Source organism: Bos javanicus, chromosome 23 (assembly GCF_032452875.1).
Source record: "Bos javanicus breed banteng chromosome 23, ARS-OSU_banteng_1.0, whole genome shotgun sequence".
Taxonomy (NCBI): Eukaryota; Metazoa; Chordata; class Mammalia; order Artiodactyla; family Bovidae; genus Bos; species Bos javanicus.
In genome coordinates, this window is record NC_083890.1 from 50,303,643 (window position 1) to 50,313,846 (window position 10,204).

General features: G+C 49.0%; 1 pseudogene; it reads right to left on the bottom strand.

The window, feature by feature from the left end:
• Nucleotides 1-202: 202 nt before the first annotated feature.
• LOC133236020 (adenosine 5'-monophosphoramidase HINT1-like) lies at nt 203-610 on the bottom strand (annotated as a pseudogene).
• Nucleotides 611-10,204: the final 9,594 nt, after the last annotated feature.

The window sequence follows — 10,204 nt, forward strand, 5'->3', positions numbered from 1 at the left end:
AGGGTATTACAGAGCAGACAACTATGCTTGAGGGAAAATTAAAGCTTCATAAATAGGAAAAGTATTTTTAAATGAGTTTTTTTTTTTTCAGACCATGCAGCAATGTCTTTTATTATGTATGGTATTTAAAATTATTTGGGCAATTTCTCCATACACAGGCCCAACGAAGTATTATTTAGCAGATTGGAAGCTTCAAACCTGATCACTGCATAGAAAAGGGAAAATTATTCCTACAACACGCTTCACCAGGAGGCCAAGTCTTCTGCTGACCTCCAAGAACGTGGAGAGGAACATGCCGGACAGGCTGTCCACCGGCCGAGCCTGCGTTCACCACCCTACTTCAGGCCCAGGACAGCAGCACACTTCCAGCCAACGATAATCAAATGTCCAAGAAGACGTTCATCTTCATCTTCTGTTGCAGAAATCTGGAATTTGTGTTTTGTGAATATAACCAGAAAATGTGTGGGTGCTTGAGGAGAAATGTCAGGGAAAACAAGACCCTGCTCCTCCTCATACACGACTTGGCTGGGATTTCCTCGCGGATGATCTTTCCAGAGAGCATGTCGCCACCAGGCCAGGCGGCCTGAGCCTTGGTGAGCTCACCTGCCATCTCGGCCTCCCTCCTGTCTGCCAGCCAGGGGAAAGTTCAGGGAGGAGGGAGGAATAAATGAGATATTTTTAATAAAAATTAGGTGCTGCTGACTCGTCGTCGATCTAACTTATTTGCTTCCCTGGTGGCTCGGTGGTGAAGAATCCGCCTGCCGGTGTAGGAGACTTGGGTTCAGTCCCTGGGTTGGGAAGATGCCCTGGAGAAGGAAATGGCAACCCACTCCAGTATTCTTGCCTGGGAAGTCTCATGGACAGAGGAACCTGGCGGGCTATAATCATGGGGTTGCAAAGAGTCAGACATGACCTAAGACTGAACAATAACGACGACTCGCTTACTTGCTCCTGTGACACACTTGATGTTTTCAAAGCTGCTCACGCCGATGCCCGGTGCTGCCCGCGGCTGCCCTGGCATCACTGCTGGACCCCATGCAAAGGGGCAAGGACCCTCCGGTGCCCTTGGTGACAGAGCCTAGGTGGGGGTCCAGGCTGCCTGGGATACACCCCCGGGACAGCTTGAGTTTCCCCTGCCCATCTCCAATGGACCGAACAGAAAGCAGCCTCTGGGCGGCCACCTGCAAATGACCTGGTGCCCTGGTGATCCCTGCCACCTGTCATCCACCTGCTTGAGACTGAGGTCTGCTCTTGTGGTTGTTGGCAAAGCAGGAACCCAGCAGGTAGGCTCCCCCAGCCTCCCAGCCTCACACCCACACGCCCTCTCTGCTCCTGAGGACCCCTCAGCCTCACCAGACTATTCCCCCAGGGGTCAGCATAGCCGGGGCACAGGAATCCAAGGAGGGCCCTGCAGTCTAGGGAGGGAGGCAGGGCTGGCCCCCAGAGGACCCCGCTGCGCAGGGACTGTCACCTCGTGCTGTCCCCTTGCCTGCGGGTGGCCCTGCTGCCAGCACTGTCTCAGGGAGCCCGTGGCAGAGTCAGGCTAGTCCCTGACCCCACAGGAAAACCTAGACAAGAGGGAGACACAGAGAGACAGCGAGAGGGAAGGGCAGGGACAGAGGGAGAAAGGGAGACTGAAGAAGAATCAAGACAGCAGGAAAGAGGAGATTGAAGAGGTTGCTTTCCCACATTTTCTCTCTGGTGGCTTGAAAGTTCCTTTAAAATGATTCATCTGCCTCTCCTGCCAGAGAGCAGCTGCCAGGATGGGGCAGCCACCGCCTCTAGATGTCAGGAGGGAAAGCGGGCCCTGGGCTCGGCCAGCCCTGCAGGCCCTGGTCACGGGTGGGAGGACTCGATGCGTGGGGCTCACGGTCCGCTGAATAACCACTTCCGGTCGGCAGGTGACCGGCAGGACCTCAGTCCCAGCATACAGTCAGGAAGGGGAGAGGGAGGCGGTCTCCCCGCAGAGGCAGACCCAGACCCAGAGTCCCCGGTGGGACTCACACAGCCCCTCACTGGGGTCCCGGATCCAGAGCCCACAGCCGGCTTGCAGGATGGTGACCGAGGCCTTGGAAAGGAAGCGGTTCCCCCACTGAGAGCCAACAGTGGAGGGAAAGGTCCTCGAACTGGATCGAGTCTCGAACTAGACAGACCCAGGCTTGACCATTCACACGTCCTCTTGGCAAGTGACCTCATGTGACAAGTCCCTGGCCTCTGTGACCTCTGGGTGGAGAATGGGTGGGGTGTTTAGGGTTTTGCTGGTTCTCTCTCTATGGGTGAGTTTAAAACCTAAGTGAGAATTAAGACTTTAGCAGGGGAAAGTAGGGTCCATTTTATCTTTTATCTTTTTTTGTCTGGGTCACCGGCTTTCTAATAGGGGAACTTCATGGGTGGGATGGCTTGGCTTTTTTGCTAGCTAGCTGTGAAGCTGGGAGGTTGTTTATTCGAGACAGGTGGCTTTGAAGTGGCAGCCTCAACAGTCAAAAGCTTAACCAGGCACTTACATTGTAACTAGAAAAGCCACGTGTCAGGCTGTCTACACTGCAAAAAGCCACGTGTCAGGCTGTCTACACTGCAAGGGCGTCTGGGAAGCAGCTCCTCCCACTGGACCCTCAGATGACAAGTTACCTATAAGAACTGCGAGGCTCTCAAGGAGAAGACTCCTGAGAGTCCCTTGGACTGCAAAAAGATCAAACCAATCAATCCTAAAGGAAATCAGTCCTAAATATTCATTGGAGGGACTGACGCCAAAGCTGAAGCTCCTGATATGAAGAACTGACTCATTGCAAAAGACCCCAGTGCTGTGAAAGATTGAGGGCAGGAAGAGAAGGGTACGACAGAGAATGAGATGGTTGGATGGCATCACCGACTCAATGAACAAGAGTTTGAGTAAGCTCCAGGAGTTGGTGATGGACAGAGAAGCCTGGCATGTTGCGGTCCATGGAGTCTCAAAGAGTCAGACACGACTGAGCGACTGAACAGCAAAGCCAGAACACCACCCCCGACCCCCACCCCCACCCCACCACGGCTCATCTGCCCTGAATTCCTGACCCACAAGAACTCTGTGAGATAATCAATAGCTATTGTTATTGGAAGTTGCTGCACTTTGGCCCGAGGAAAGCAGAGGCTGGAGGCTGAGGTTGGGATCCCAGAAGCCCGGTGCCCCCACCCCAGGGCTCTCGGCCACCAGAGCTTCGGGACTGGAGGCCTGTAAGCTTCAAAAGCAGGTAAGAGGGGTACACATTTTGTAAGTTGGGACGTTGGACAAATTGGCCTTTATGGAAATGATCCTTAGATGAAATGGCTTTCAGCAAATGATTTTCTGTGAACAGCCTAGAGCTGGGGTCCCTGGTGCGACGACACTTCGGGATCTTAGAACCAGGGCTTCAGAAAGCCTTTCCACCAACACGTGTGAAGGTGGGGTTGGTATGGGTAAGCAGGAAGGTGGTAAGTAGCTGAGCTGCAGGTTCGGGAGACAAACCACCTCCCTCTCTGTCTCTCCCCCTCTCCTGTCCCTCCTCTTCCTCATCCTCCTCCTCTCCGTGTGTGTGTCTCTCCATGTATCTGGGTGATTGTGAAACAAATGTAATCAATTCCCTACCCAGAGGTGACAGCACTTCTGCTTTCTGGTAATCTGTGATTAGTTTGGGTATAAATTCACCTCTACAGGATGTTGGTAGGAGTGGAATTTACAGGTAGAATGAAAAGAGAAATAGAACTCATAAATAACATCTCCACAGGTACTTAGAAGATGACAATACCAGTCTCCCAAAGCCCTGGGCGCCTTCTCCCCGCTATGAGTACATACGATGGCCAGCTGCAAGAGGCCTCTGAGAAGCAGAGTTTGAAAACTCCCGTTTCACCCATTGAAGGCGGGGTGGGCCTCCACCTTCAATCCTGCGGTTGCCATGTGAGGCTGCTCGGGGGAGGTGGGGGCTGTGTCCCATCTCTAAAGACGCCACGGTGAGTGTGAGAGGCTGGCAGCCAGCAGTAGGCTGCCCTGTGGGCCCGGGGATCTGGGAGGACGGGCAGCGAGCTAAGAGCACGTCAGAGGAGGAGGAATGTCCGAGAGTGCAGGGGCCAGCTCTGCCAAGTCCTCTGAAAGCACCGGCTGGGCCGGGGCCTGAGGGCGGCCTGGCAACTCTCGCAGACTTCGCTTTGCACACTCTCTCTGTTTCCTCCATCCCGAGGGCTCAGGGGCCCAGGGGTCCTGTCCTCCCCGCCCGGCGCCCAGCCTGGAGCTGGCACGAGGGAGGGACTCAGCAGGTGAGTGCTGAGTGGGTCAGAGGCATTCAGGCACAGGTCCAGGCCAGGCCGGGGTGACGGCCAGGGACCACGGTGCTGGGGGGTGGCTCCAAGAGATGAGCCCTGTGGATGCGCCAGGCCTGGGGCAGGTTTCAGATCCACAGCTGCCCCTGTGCTGCGTCAGATGGGAGCCTCCCAGGGGTCCCCGGGGCCTGGGGGAGGGAAGCCCCGCATCCTTAAATGCCCGGGACCCCTGCCTCCAACACGCTTCCAGTAAGATGCTCCCAGGACTTTCCTCCCTGGCACCCAAATAAAGGAGGTGTCTGTGCTGCAGAATGCACGCCTGGGGTCTGTGAACCAGCCAGTCAAGATGCCACTGAGGGGTGCCCAGCAGCTGGCGGTGCCCCCCTCCTGGACTGAGGACCGGACACGGGGAGAGGACACACGGAAGGAAAGACGGCAGACGGGGCGCTGGTCCACTCGCTCCCCTCCTGCCCGCCACCCCTCCTCCGCCTCACTACCCCTCCCTTCCCTGTCCCCTTGCTTCCTGCCTGCCGGCCTTCTCTCTCCTCTCAGGAGAAGCTTCACGTCTAGTCATTTCCCTCATATTCTATATATATATATATATATATATATAGAATGTGTGTGTATATGTATACATATTATATATTACATATTACACACATATTACAAGGTATAATAACTTTCTTTCATTAAATACACAGATCTGTAGAGTTTGATGAGTTCTCGATGTATGTATCAATATTAGCATGGTCATCCCAGTCATCTTCATCTCCCCAGAAAGTTCCTTCCTGCCCCTTCTAGTCAATCCCCACCTTCTAGAGGCACCAGCGTTGAGATTTCTACTCTCCACTTCCGTCTCCTCTTCTGCAGGTGGATGGCAACCCGCTCCAGTATTCTTGCCTGGAAAATGCCATGGACAGAGGAGCCTGGCAGGCTACAGTCCATGCGGTCGCACACGACTCAGTGACTAAACCACCACCCCACTCTGCAGGTGGAACCACATCGCGTCTGGTCTGCTACATCCGATGCCTTCACGCAGCGCCGTGTCTGTAGAGGCACCCCTGCAGTTTACTCCCTCGTGTTGCTGTACCCATCACACAAGCGCGTGGACTCTTCTGTCCTTTGGCAAACATTTGTATTCAATCCACATCACTCCACCGACTATTATTAACAAAGCTGCTATGAGAGTTTGTGCACAACTCTTTGTATGGACTTAGGTTCTCGGGTCTTTGGGATAAAAAACCCAGCACTGGGATTGCTGGCTCATTGGAGACCTTATGTTGAACTTTATGAGAAATTGGGAAGCTGCTTCTAAGTCCGGTGCCACTGGAGCCCCCGGGAGGCCGATGGGTGTGCACTTCAGTCTTACTTGACATCCCCCGCGGGCTTATGATGTTGGGTGTTTTTTCCCATGCTTTTAGGTCATTTTCAAGTCTTCTTCTATAAAGAGTCCAGACCCTTTGCCCACTTTAAAAACTGGGTTCTTTATATTTTTTGAATATTTTTAGAAGTTCTATACATACTTTAGATCTCCAGGGGATGTTCCCAACCCAGGGATCAAACCCAGGTCTCCCGCATTGCAGGCGAATTCTTTACCAGCTGAGCCACAAGGGAAGGCCAAGAATACTGGAGTGGGTAGCCTATCCCTTCTCCAGGGGATCTTCCTGACCCAGAAATCAAACTGGGGTTTCCTGCATTGAAGTCAGATTCTTTACCAGCTGAGCTACCAGGGAAGCCCTAGTTTTTATTTTTTGAGAAGTTCTATACGTGTTTTAGATCTCTGTACTATAAATACTTTCTCCTACTCTGTAGCTCGCCTTTTCATTTTCCTAATGGTGTCTTTTGATAAGCAGACATTTCTACCTTTAATGAAGTCAATTATATAAGAATTTTTGTTTTGTTTTCTGGTTGATTTTTTGTTGTTGTTCAACCTAAGAAATCGTTGCCTATATTCACCAAAGTTCAGGAAGGTATTCTCCTCTGTTTTATTCTATAAGATTTATATTTTAAGCTTTTATGTTTAAATCTATGACCGTCTTTAGTTTTTACATGTAGTATGAGGTAAGGGTTGAGGTTCTTTTTTGTTTCCACACAGTTGTTCCAGCAGCATTGGTTGAAAAGACTTTCCCCCTCTGGACTTTTTCAATGCTTGTGCTTATAACTTATATTAATAGAATTGTGCTACACTTTTCGTTGTTTCTCAATTTTTCTGAATATAATGTTTGTAAGACCCACCCATGTTGCTCTAGTCAGTCACTTAGTTATCATCCATTTATTCATTTAGCCATTCAATAAATGGCGAAGAAAACAGAAAATGTCTCTAGTCTCATGAAGTTTATAGTCTATAGAGGATATTGCCAAAGTAAATAAATATATATAGTCAATGATAAAGATGGAAGGAAAAGAAGAGTGAGATGAACAGAAAGAGGTTTTTTTTTTCAATACTGAGTTATATTCGCAGTTTATATATTTTGAATATTAACCCCTTATTGGTCATATCATTAGCAAGTATTTCCGCCCATTTAGTAGACTGTGTTTTCATTTAGTCCATGATTTTCTTTGTTGTGCAAAAGCTTTTAAATTTTATTAGGTCCCATTTGCTTATTTTTGCTTTTGTTTCTTTTGCCTGAGAAGACAGGTCCCCCAAAAAATGATGCTGTAATTTATGTCAAAGAGTGTTCTACCTATGTTTTCTTCTAAGATAATCTTTTATTTTTAAATAGATTATTTCTGGTTGTTTTAGACTTTGTTTCGGATAATCCCAGTGTCTGAAGTCTTTGGAGTATAGATCAGTCTGGGGAGTTCCCTGGTAGTCCAGTGGTTAGGTCTCTGTGCTTTCACGGCTGAGGCCCTGGGTTCAATTCCTGGTCAGGAGACTAATATCCCACGTACTGCCAGGCACAGTCAAAAAAAAAGGATAATCAACACACACTGATTACTATTTTCTAAATACTTGCTAGCTTTTTTTTTTTTTTTTTTTGCATTTCTTCCATCTAATTTAGTATCAGAGTTCATGGCACATCCTAGTTCCTTCTGGTACAGAAGCACCTCAATTCTTGAAAACTTTTGCCTCCTTCAAGACTGCTTATCTGCTGCAATAATTACCAATAAATCTCTCAGCGTGAGGAATAGTGGGGCTGTACAGCTTTGAGATGAACAGAGGGTGGTTGGCTCCTCTCCATTCGTCTTGAGAATCTTCATTGCTACATAAACAGTGAGACACATTATCATGATTCATGTTCAAGTCGCTTCTTAGCTCAATACTGATTCCAGAGAAACTCTCCGGAAGAAATGGTTTTATTAGGGCTGAAAGGGGATAGCAAGAAAATGGCAAGAGCCCATGACAGTCTGGATGTGTATGTGAAAGTGAGCGAGAGACAGGAAGAGAGATATTGACGGAGCTCTGCGTGGATCTGAATGCTCTTCTGCAAACGGATCGCTGACACATTTAATTATGCTCGTCAGAGTTCACGTTAACCTGAGTTAGCAGGCACCAGACCCCAGGAGTAAATTCCAGATCTGTGTTTCGGGTACTTCCCATTTTAACATCCTAAAACATACAAGAATTAAATCAACACTTCCCTCGAGGGCTATTGAAAGGCTGGAGTTAGGGAGACACTCTAAATATATCTGAGCACGGATGGGATCATATTCCCAAACAAGTCTGGACATCTCTCCTCTCTGCCGAGTGGGAAGAAAATCCTCAGCATAAGAAAATAACTCTCAAGCTGGCACCTGGGCAGGTCTATGACTGCCAAGATGTCTCTAGGGAACCACTTTCCCTCCTGGGAGAGAAGTAGTGTCTAAACACTGGAGATGCGATCAGAGCTGATGAGATGGGGCTTGTCTGCTCCCAGCCCGGAGGAAACCAGAAACTCGGAGGTTACTTTCCCTCCAGGACTGCCTTGGTTCTCACTGTGTGCGGTTTATTTTTAAACACTGGTGTGAAATGTCCTACAGCCCAGCTGCTCACCATCATGACCAACGTAAGGTCGATTTTATACAGTTGATCGTCCTTGAAGAGGGCTTCGCTGGTGGCTCAGTGGTAAACAATCCACCTGGCAATGCAAGAGACACAGGTTCTATCTCTGATCCAGGAAGACCACCTGGAGAAGGATATGACAATCCACTCCAGTATTCTTGTCTGGAGAACCTCATGGACAGAGGAGCCTGGGTGGCTACATTCCATGGGATTGAAAAGAGTCAGGCACAACTTACCAACTAAATAACAACTTCCTTGAAGAACCAGAGTTAAGTGACACAAAAGGCCAACTTTCCCCACTAATAAAGGTATTTGTCCTTGGAAAGCTGCCATTGTCTGTGAAGCTTCTATTCCCCTGTTACACTAATGCAAACTTTGAACTTTGAAAATACTGGTCGATTTAATTTTTATACTCTTGGGACTCAGATTACAAGGTACAAGTATGAGTCAATGATGCCCATTAGCAGTGAACTGAGCCTAGATAAGTCAAATCCACTGAGAAGCCCCAGATTGCACTGAGCCCAGGTTTGGCCAAACACACTTCTCTTCATTGCGGTTTGAAATCTTGAAAATGGCCAGAGTTCACATTTCACCTGTGAAATGGTCAAAAGAAAGACTTGCAAATTAGGACGGTGAGGAAGGAGGGATCCAGCCCAGATCAGGGAGCCAGACTCCTGTGGCTTCAAATCCCAGTCTTGCCGCCAGCTTAGCCGAGCACATGGCTCAATCTCCTTGTCCTCTTTCAAAGAGGCGGGAACTTCGCAAGACTGTTGTGAAAACTGGACAAATCACATATGGAGAGCGTCTTAGAAACGGCTGCCTTGCGTCTGCCCTTAGCATCATCACGAATGCAGAAGCTCTTTTTTATTCATTGGCCCTCAACAAATTCCTGTGAAGCAAGGCTCAATGTACAGACGAGGATACTGAGGCTTAGAAGGGGTAAATAACGTGCTCAGGGTGACACAATCAGGAGGGAAGGACCAGGCCTGTTTGCGGCAAGTCCCATCGCAGCAGGGGCTCTTTGTTGATGTCAGTTGCTAGGTCGTGTCCGACTCTCTACTGGAAGGGGTTGCCGGGGTTCTGCTTGCCTTCTCCTCCGAGTGGAGCATTTATTTCTAGAGCTTTGGATGATCCCCTTTCTCTCCTTCCTTTCTCCCTTTCTCCTTTCTTCCCACAGAATATTCTTAGCATCTCTGTGGCTAGCACACCCTCTTGGTCCTCAGGAAACAGTTGCACGTCTTTAACACATGGCTGGAAGCTCTCAACTGGCTTTTCCTCAGGGCTGATTCAGTGCCCACCCCCTGCCCCATGAGGTTCCGTCCCTGAACCAGCTGAAGCTCGGAAGTCACGAGTCCACTCATCGACCACAAATGGCCCCAAAATGAAGTCCCCCCAACTCCTGCATGTAAAAGCGGGCCTCCTGTCTTCCAGGAGACACGGCCCCACCCCCGCAGTTGGTTCACCCCTAAGGAGTGCGTCGTTTCAGGGAGACACGAAACCCCGCAGCGTTGCCGGGGGCTCAAAGGCGCTGAGTGTTCCAGAATTCCCTCCAAGGGTGCTGATGTCTGTATCATTTTAGTCTTCTCGAGAAAAAGAATGCATTAAACGTCAGCCTGAAGGTGATTTTTGAAGATGTGTGTAACTGCTGCCTTGTCTATAGGAAAAAAAAAAGAAAAAGAAAGAATGGATAAACAGCAAGGTACTGCTGTATAGCTCTGAGAACTATATTTAGTATCCTGTGATAAACCATGAGGGAAAAAAATATGTATATGCATAACTGAGTCACTCTGCCATATAGCAGGCCTTATCACAACATGGCAAATCAATTATACTTCAATTTTATTTATTTTTATTTATTTATTTATTTTAATTGGAGGCTAATTACTTTACAATAGTGTAGTGGTTTTTGCCATACATTCACATGAATCAGCCATGGGTGTACCTGCGTCCCCC